Raw genomic sequence first — 10447 nt, 5'->3', positions numbered from 1 at the left:
TAGCCCCGCGTCAAGGACACCAACTTTCGCTAGATCGGTTGGGCGGGAATGGAGGGTAAAAAGCCGTTGGGATTAATTAATTAATTAAATATGAGTTAATGCGCTTTGAAACTTCGTAACATCTTCAAGGCTCGCCGGAGATAGTTCAGTTCATAAGTCTAATTTCAAAACCGTGATTTATTAAAAAAAATAAAATGAGTAAAAGGACGCGAGAATTTGAGTGTAATAAGGATCCAGATATGTTCTGTTTCATGTGTGGCCAATATACTATCATAAGGCGACGACGAGTGTTCTCAGATCATATCAAAACTTTATACTCCAAGTATTTTGGAATTGAGCCTAAAAATGCTGAAAAACCATGGACACCGAACACTTTGTGTACATCGTGTCGAGTAGAATTGATTCAGTGGGAATCAGGACAACAAACAAAATTTGATACACCAATGATATGGAGAGAACCTACTTGCCATTCAATAGAGTGTTATATTTGTCAAACAAAAGTACTTGGCGTTGGAAGATCAAGAGGAGTAACCTATGCTAGCGTACCTACAGTGACATTACCAGTACTACATTCAACGGCAGTTGCGGATCCAGTTCCATTGTCAACAGTAACATCTGAGTGCGGGGGATCAATTTGTACTGAATTTCGCATGGAAAACGAAAGAAACGTTCTGTCACAAGCACAACTTAATGATTGGATAAGAGATTTGGAACTGGAGATCCACACTTCTCGTATGCAACAATTTAAATTTGTGTCATCCGATGTTAAGGTGACATATAGTAGAACTCGTCACGAACCATTTTCCAAACACTATACCAAGAAAGACAGTATATGCTACTGCAACGACATCCCTGGTTTATTCAAAGAGTTTGGTCAAACATATGATTCAAAGGACTACTCTCATCAGTTGAGGCAGCAGCGTGGGAATCCTTTGAAAAGGTCGTTGCTTCTTTTCTCGGTAGACACAAAAGCCCTAACTACGAGCAGATAGTGAACGACCTAATCAATAATTATGCGAAAATGGGCGTAAATATGTCTTTAAAAATTTACTTTCTCCACTCACATTTGAGCTTTTTTCCGGCAAATCTTGGCGACGAAAGTGATGAACATAGCGAAAGGTTTCATCAGCAAATGAAATTAATTGAGAATCGATATCAAGGATTCTGGGACGTCGCAATGATGGGTGATTACTGCTGGTTTCTCATAAGAGAAACCGATCCTAAACTGAATAAGCGTCAAAGTAGAACACATAATTATTTCGACAACATAGTAAAATAAAATTAAGATAAAGATTGTTAGAATATAGTATAAACATAAATAAATTTAAAAAAAAAGTTAAAAATATGGGTAATTTCATTCATAAATTGAACTTTTAACTCAATAGAAACAGAGCATAGCTAGATATTTCACTCTTCTTTATACCATACATACGTTTTGAGGTATATTGAAATTGCGCAGCCTGGGTATTTTTATTTGATCGCTTATAACTTACGTAGTTTTGCATCGATTGTATACATCTTTGGTTTCGGTAGGGGTAAAATTTGCGAAGCTGTAACGCATATCCCAGCACAAAATTTCGAAGGGCTTAGCATGTGTATTTCAGCATAAAATTTTCATTTTCATTAGAAACACCCTGTGTTTGCTTGCCAAATGGTTGCATACATTTAGGCATATGCATAGTAAGAAGAAATGCGCTCCAATAGATTATTACTTCCGATTATTTAAACTCCGCACATGCATACGGCTTTGTACCTATGCATGTACATAAATATGTATGGACTCATTTGTTGCAACTGGGCATGAATCACGTAACTTTGAAACGATAGTCGTTCAAACGATACTGACAAAACGATGTTGTCAAAACACTGATTTATGCATTTGTGTTGCGGTTACGTGTTAATAGCCGTCATCGATTCGCCACTTCGCTGCCTGCAATGTTTGAGTTCCGGTCGCTTAACGAAAAATTTTGCATGTGAAAGCAACAACAAAGTTCGCTAGCACGGATAGACGATAGCGAGTTTGGTTGTACCTCATTGTATTCGTTCCTTTCGCCACTCGCTAACTGTTGGCGAATCGATGACGGCTACTGTTACTGTTACGTGAAGCAAAACTGGAATCGAGTTGACGATATCGCACAAACGATCAAACAATTTTTGATTTTTATGAAACAAGACAATCTCGACACGATATCGGTCAGACGAATGTCGTCATACGTGATTCATGCCCTGGTTTTGATATTCGTAGATGGTTTTAGGCATAGGTTTAGTAGTCTATTTTGGTAAATTTAGGAATATATACAAATAGAAATGCTCAAACTATAAGCTCAAAAACAATAACTGATGCGGTGTTTCCAAGATATTTTAACGCCCTGGAGTCACAAGTATATACAAGTATATTTTATCGATCATAACGATAATTTCATGTATTAAAATAATTAAAAATGAAAATGAATAAAAAATTAAATCAGAAAAATTAATAAAATTAAGTGAAATTAATGTTTAATTTCTAACCTAACCTACATTTGTATGTATGTAACTGAATCGCTTAATAATAGATTTACATATAAAAAGATTATCCTAACTTTCGAGCTTAACTACCTAATCTGTTATTAGAAAAGAGATTAGCCATGCAAAATTGTAATTAAAAATATCTCAGATTAAACCGATAACTTTTTGGTGTCCAACTTAGTTTTATCGATTATACTTGCGAAGAAGAGGAGGAATGTCAAATATTAAAGTAAACAAAAATTGACGCTAGTAAGGAAAATAGGTTTGTAAAGGTATTTTTAATAAAATATTCAGTTATAAATATATTTAAATGGCCTAATATGTGCTGCAAAAAAAAGGGACCACGGTGGCACAGAGAAGAAGTTTAACTTTTCCTCGAGTTGTGTGAATAACGAGCACAACCAATTTGACAGCTACCGAGCTTTGATTGAGATTATATTTATATGTAAACGTACTTTTATGCTTTGCCGTTCGCATATGTATACACATCAAATTTCATGAGTACCTAGTACTCACGCCTTTTTTTTGTAATATAACAGAGCTTAGGGAGAAAAAAAAAATCTGCAAAAAAATAAAAGGTTTTCGAGATCCTTCCCCGCAAAGTACAATTTTTTTTATATTTTTACAAAAAAAATTGAAAAAATCGGTAATGATTGTTCGTTATCTTTGAATCTACAGGGCCTAGCAAAAAGTGTTGTATGCACAGCTTATAGAAAATTTTATTACCTTTTAAAGGCTTCAAACCGTTTTGGAATTGCTTAATTCGTTCTTGAGATATATATGATTAAGTGGACCCAATTTTTTTTTTTTTTGCAAAAACGGTAAATTGCAAATATCTCAAAAACGGTACCATAAAATTAAAAATAACCTTGATTTTCGGAATCAGGGGGTGATTTTACATACGAATTTCATAACGGCGTCTCTGGTAAATTTTGGCCGTCGACCAGTGTTATCTAACCTTGTATTATTGAATCATGAACACCCGCAAGTATTCATGCATACATTTCATGGCGATAGATTTATTTCTATCGTCCTGCTGGGCAATTCTTTCAAAGTGTTAGAAGAAAACAACATAAACAGGAATTATTTTTGTTGCTTGAAAAATATAGTTGTGGTTTCGTTAAAAATGGCTTGAAATAAAATAATTTATAATAATGTCTCTTTATTTTACATTTATATTTGTTATTATTCACTCATTTCTATATATGGTTTAGTTTTTTCTAATATGGTCACCCAAATCATAAAGACGACCAAATGGTATCAGCTGTTTTCACTACCGCTCTAATTCTGTTTAAGTAGGCGAAATAGCTGGACGAACGTTGAACGACAGCATCGCCCAAATCGGCGAAGTTTGCCGTTCGCTGTTATTGTATTTCAAGTACATCACTTTCAAAATGGCATCAAGCCAATCAGATCGAACTGTACCCAATGTAGATGGCGCGGTAAACTGTAAACTGAGTTGTCAAACTACGAAATGACAGCTGATGTTAAGACAGCGATGGTAAGAAATTCGACAAGACAGATATGGTTTAACAGTGAAAATTTGCGGTCTCCACTTGACATTTCTGTCTTACCACAGCTTTTTTAACAGAATCTGTAGAAGGTGGAGACGTGGGGTAAGTGGTATAGACGAACGATTTCTCCGCCTGCGTCGCTGTCGACCAGAACGTCAGCACATATTTTGACTTTGCAAAGGCCATTCCCACGACAGCCGATTCTACGTACCGGATTGACTCGGGTTTTACCCGACCAAGGGCTGTTGTTTCGGCGATCTAACCCCGTTTAGGTCGGCGAAGTATCTCAGAAGTTGTTCGTCCATAGGGCTACATTCTCTACGTTTTCTCCTACTCAGGGCTGGCATCGAGTCAAACCCAGGGCCAGAAACCTACACCTGCTGTGTATGCCAGAGACGACTACACCACAACTCCACCTCTGTCAAGTGGAATTCTTGCGAGGGGTGGAGTCACCTCAGAGTCTGCTCAGGACTACGGACATATCGGCAGTGGACCACGTCTTTTGTGACCCCCTGCTGCTCTAACAGAGCAGCCTCCACGGCTAACCCCAGTCCACCTGAGCAGTCCCACACAAACACCACAACACAACAACATAACACAATAGACCACACCACAACGGCTACAGACCACAGAACTCACACAACCACACCACCACCCACACGCCGTCGCCAACAGCTCCTGGTTCCTCCTACAATCTGAACGGTATGTCAGACCAAGATATTCCGTAATGTGACATCAGTCAAATGCAACACCTGCCTTGGCTGGTGCCACCTTAGGGCATGCTCAGGTCTGCGCACCACGCGAGATTGGACGAGGAACTTCGAGGGCCCGTGCTGCGCTGCTCGGTCGCAGACCTCAACTGCGACGCCTCCCGCCACCACCACAGGGCGGCAACCACCTCAGCAGCGCACACAGCCAACTGCGGCACGACACCTCACACCCCGCATCACCACACGTCTCCCGAACCACATGAAGCTCCTTCAATTTAACTGTAACGGGCTACAGAGCAATATCGAGGAGATAACCGTCTTCATGGGAAGGCATGGCATATTGATAGCTGCGGTCCAAGAGACGAAGTTGCACAGCAGTTCAACACTGTTGAATTGTGCCGGGTACAACGTGCACCGTCGAGATCGCGAGCGGGATAATGGTGGAGGCTTAGCGTTCATTACGCACCACACCGTGCGGTATCGTCTCATCGAAGCAGACATCGACCGCAGGGATACCACCCTAGAATGTCAGGGCATTGCTATCCGGTCAGGCGATGTTGAGCTCGAAATATTTAACGTTTATATACCCTGTCACCTGCTGCCCGGTAGGATATCACCCTGCTATAGATGCGCTCCTCAGAGGTGAAAACCGTATGGTAGTAGGCGACTTTAATGCGCACCACGACCTTTGGCACTCAAGGCTGTCAAACGATCGTAGGGGAACTGACTTGGCTGAGCAGATAGACGATTCGACATTCTGCACAATGAACGACGACGCACCCACCAGAATTATGGGCAGCTGCTGCAGCTCGCCAGACATAACAATAGTCAGCGCTGGTCTTATAAACAGCATATCATGGCGACCTATGCTGACTTTGGCATCAGACCACCTGCCCATAGTCATATCGATCGATAAACCAACCGACTTTGCTTCCGCGGAGCACCGAACATATATCAACTTTTCAAAAGCTGATTGGAAAGGCTTCGCGGAATTTACTGAAGACACCTTCGCTGCCCTCCACACACCAACAGACGTCCACCTTGGTGAACGTAAGTTCCGCAGGGCTGTCACCACTGCTGCAGCACGCTTCGTACCGGCAGGATGTATCGCCGACCCACACCCAAATGTCCCTGCTAAAGCGGCTGTTCTAGCCGATGAGCGTGACAGCCTTCGTCAGGGCGATCCCGGAGATCCCCGTATCAGGGATCTCAACGCGGAGATTCGGCAACTAGTAAACGTACATAAGCGGAAGAAGTGGGAAGAGCATCTGAAGAACTGCAACTTCACCTCTGGTGTGAGTAAGCTTTGGTCAACCGTGAGGTCACTGTCCAATCCGACGAAGCACGACGACAGAGTCGAAATTTCTTTCAGCGACCATGCTTCGTCAGACCCGGAGCGATGCGCGAGCTATTTTAGCCGGCAGTTCATACTGCATCCTCCGGTGGACAAAGCCAAGCGTCGAGTGACGAGAAGGCTGCACAAACAGCCAACAACCTGTGCCCCCCTTGCTTTCACTTGCGGAGAGGTTCAGGTGGCTATCGGGAAGGCGAAAGCCTCCAAAGCTATGGGTCCCGACGGAATATGCATGCTGATGCTAAAAAATTTGGGTCCTGCGGGGGTAGCGTACCTAACGGAGGTCCTCAATTTGTCCGTGGCCACTCTCATCATCCCAGACATCTGGAAGGTGGGGAGAGTGGTCCCACTGCTCAAACCGGGGAAACCCGCCAACCCCTTTCCCCGGTAGCGAAGACACTAGAGGCCTTGCTACTCCCGTATTTCACAAACCACTTGACCCCAGCGAAGCATCAGCATGGTTTCCGTGAAGTGCACAGTACAACAACAGTACAACAACAGCACTTAACGCCATAAACACTCAGATAACTCGTGGCCTGTGAGAGAACGATTCTAGTAGCGTTGGACCTGTCAAAGGCTTTTGACACTGTCAGCCATTCCACGCTACTAGAAGATATAGAGGCTTCCTCTCTCCCACAGAGGCTCAAACGGTGGTAGGCAAATTATCTAAGTGGTCGACACTCGTCGGGGGGGGTTCCACAGGGTGGTGTCCTTTCCCCACTACTGTTTAACTTTTACATTTCAAAGCTCCCTCAACCACCAGAGGGAGTCTCGATTGTCTCTTACGCCGACGATTGCTCGATCATGGCGACTGGGAATGGAATTGATGACCTGTGTTCGAAAGTAAACGGTTTTCTCTCTGAACTTTCTCGCTTCTTCACTGCAAAGTGCCTAGCCCTCTCCCCTACGAAATCCTCTGCGACCCTCTTCACAACCTGGACGAAGGAGGTCAGGCTACCTCTAGGAATTCACGTCGATGACACACCAATTCCGACGGTGAATAATCCTAAAACTCTCGGAGTAACATTCGACAGCCTGCTCTCCTTCTCTGCGCACGCAACCGCTATTGTCAATAAAGTACAGAGCCGCAACAAAGTCCTCAAGTCGCTAGCCGGCAGTACTTGGGGCAAAGACAAAGAAACGTTGCTGGCAACATACAAGGCAATAGGCCGGCCGGTCTTAAACTACGCAGCACCAGTGTGGTCGCCGGGGACTAGTAGGACGCAGTGGACGAAGCTACAGACGGTACAAAATACAGCACTTAGGACAGCGACTGGATGCCTCCTGATGTCACCAGAACACCACCTCCACGACGAGGCGAAAATGCTCCCAATTAGGGAGCACAACACGATGCTCTGCAAGCAGTTTCTTGCTGGGAGCCACAGATGTGGCCACCCAAATAGACAGCTGCTTGCAGGAGCCCTCGCCGAGGCACGTCTGGAGGCATCTATATGAACTGACGGACGAAATCCAGAGGTTCATTAAGCAACCTCTGGACCCGTCAGCTCACAGACACGCCCTGAACGGCATTCACAGGGACGAAGTCTCGAGTTATGTAGACTCAAGACCTGTGAATGCCGTTCTAGGCACACAAACACCGGACATTGACGCGACGGAGGTCCATCTGCCTCGGGAGACCAGGACAACAATAGCCCAACTTCGCTCTGGCTACTGCAGCAGGCTAAATTCCTTCCTGAGTAGGTTAAATGCGGATGTGCCGAACGAACGTTCGGCATGCGGGGAGACCCCTCACGACTCGAAACATCTCTTGGCATGCCCGGAAAACCCCACAACCCTAACGGCGTCGTCCCTATGGACCGACCCCATAGAGGCTGCACGCTTCTTGGGGCTGCCGTTCGTGGAACTTGACGACAACGGCTGAGATATTAGCCTATCTGGGCGGGGTTGTTGTAGCCGCTACAACAACAACAACAACAACAACTTTGCAAGGGCGTACGCATGCACGAGAACACCGTCATATGCATAAAGGAACTATGATACATACATAAGGCTACGCCAAGCAGTATAGAGCAACAAATAATTGTTTCAAGTTATTATAATCAATTTGTATAATTCAAACACAAACACATTAAAATCGATGCGTATATTTATTGTCTACCTGAACCCAACGTTAACGTAGTATTCTAACACCAGCACTTCACGGTGCTATATTTAATTTCTACCTTATTTAACCGCACGGCTTACTACGTAAGCACCTTAATACCAAACATATTTGGTCAGAAATCAAACCGTGTGTTGTCCTTTACCTCGAAGCGCGTTTATGTCGTCTTGCTTACGAAACGCCTAGGAGAGCTCACACAAAATTCATTATCCAACAATCCGTATCTATCTCATCTTTATCCCGTCTACATCGCTCCGCGTACGTAACGCATAAAGTCATTTATGCAAATTTAAATTTGTGAAATCGCATTCACCGAAGTCTTTTCTCAAAAAATCGCGTTCACGTCGTACGTAACGCAGAAAAAAGCTCAATATCTCAAATAACTCAGTTGTCTCTTCTTTATTAAAATCACGTTTTACGTCGTCTCGCTTACGTAACGCATAAAGAAACTTCGGCAAAAGGTTTAATATTTCGAAATAGCAACCGTTCCATTTTTTAAACAAAAACCGCATGCACGTCGTATCGCTTACGTCACGTATAGCGAGGTTAGCTTTGTTTAGCCTGCACCATGTCGCTTGATCAGACATTAGCTGCAAAGTTTATCTTTGAATCGAACAGTGTTATTCAATTCTGTTCAATCTTCGAACAAGAGGATGTCGAGGACCCTACCGACTCAATAATCGAAATAAAATTGCAGGAGCTGAATATCCGCTGGGAAAGTTTACGTGCAAGCTTCCGGAGAGTTCAATCCAACGCGCACGATAAATTTCAGCTTTAAGCAGATACTTTTTACATTTGTAAAGCACAAATTTTAGATCAACTCAAACTCGTTCAAGGAACGCCAGCTAAAAATTTTAGTTTAAATCATTCCACCCAGTCCCATTCAGACACTTCAGTGGCTTGCATCAAAGTGCCTCCATGCGATACGGGGGTTTCCTACGGCAGTTACGAAGACTGGCCTTCGTTTCGTGACATGTTCACGGCCGTACAGTTGAACCAACTGAAACTCGCCCCTGTCCAGAAACTTTATCATCTCCGAAATAAAACGCGTGGAAAGGCGGGTGGTATCGTCAAACAGTACCAGTTATGTGACGAAAATTTTGCGCACGACAACTAACGAATGTTAGTCGAAAATAGTGAGGCCGTTCAAAGAATCCAGGCGCGATTACTGATTGCCTTTCCTCTCTTACCCCGAAGGCGTTTCAGTTGCTAATTGGGAGTATTCGATCTACCAAGAGTAGACATTCATTTCCCCCACGACTCAATAAAGTCCAAACCTATCATTCCAAAGAAAATATAGCTTTCAAATGCAAACCGTGCAATCATCCTCATTCATTAAGAACGTGTCAAAAATTGCGACAACTCACCATTCACGAGAGAAAAAAGTTTGTTGAGGAAAACAACTATTGTGCCAATTGCCTGGCATATAATCATTTATTAAAGGACTGCAAAAGCACCAATAAATGCTTCCATTGCAAAAAAGCGCATCACAGCTTATTGCACCATGAGTCCAATTCAACCAAGAAGCCTACCCTGCCAGCCAAAAGTAGTGAAAAATCTGGTGAAACCGCGGGTTTCATTCACTTCAAAACTGGTAAAAAATCTGGTGAATTTTGTATGGGCGGTGTGCAGATTTTCACCAGTTTCCCCCTGTACGTGTGAGCCTTGCATCACTATCGCACTCATTCAGATACTTCGTAAGGAAAACATATAGCTGCACTCGTCTAGCATTCCCCACTTCAGCCGGCGCAGGGTTGTATCCTCTTCACAGCGAATTCAAAATAACCTTAAAAACTTTAAATAAAAAATCTTAAAACTTTTTTTTGATTTTTATTTTGCAAAATTTATTTTTCAAAATGCATTGTTAACCTAATATACATAGTTAGTAATCAATATTATGAATAAAAATTATAATTAACATTAATAAAGATATTTTTACATACATATGTGGTTGCTTAGTCGACCGCGCTTTCACTCAGCAGCACCTGGGTTCAAGCCCTGGTCACAGCAACATCGCAAAATATATGGAAAAAGGTTTTTTCTTAATAGCGGTCGTCCCTCGGCAGGCAATGGCAAACCTCCGAGTGTATTTCTGCCATGAAAAACAGCTTCTCATAAAAATACAATCGCCGTTCGGAGTCGGCGTAAAACTGTAGGTCCCTCCGCTTTGTGTGACGACATCAAGGCGCACGCCACTAGTCGGAGGAGAAGCTCGGCCAAACACTAACATATGTGTAAG

Source organism: Rhagoletis pomonella, unplaced genomic scaffold (assembly GCF_013731165.1).
Source record: "Rhagoletis pomonella isolate Grant_MI unplaced genomic scaffold, Rhpom_1.0 Rhpom_scaffold_00009, whole genome shotgun sequence".
Lineage (NCBI taxonomy): Eukaryota > Metazoa > Arthropoda > Insecta > Diptera > Tephritidae > Rhagoletis > Rhagoletis pomonella.
The sequence above is the reverse complement of the archived record's forward strand: the minus strand, read 5'-3'. Positions refer to the sequence as shown.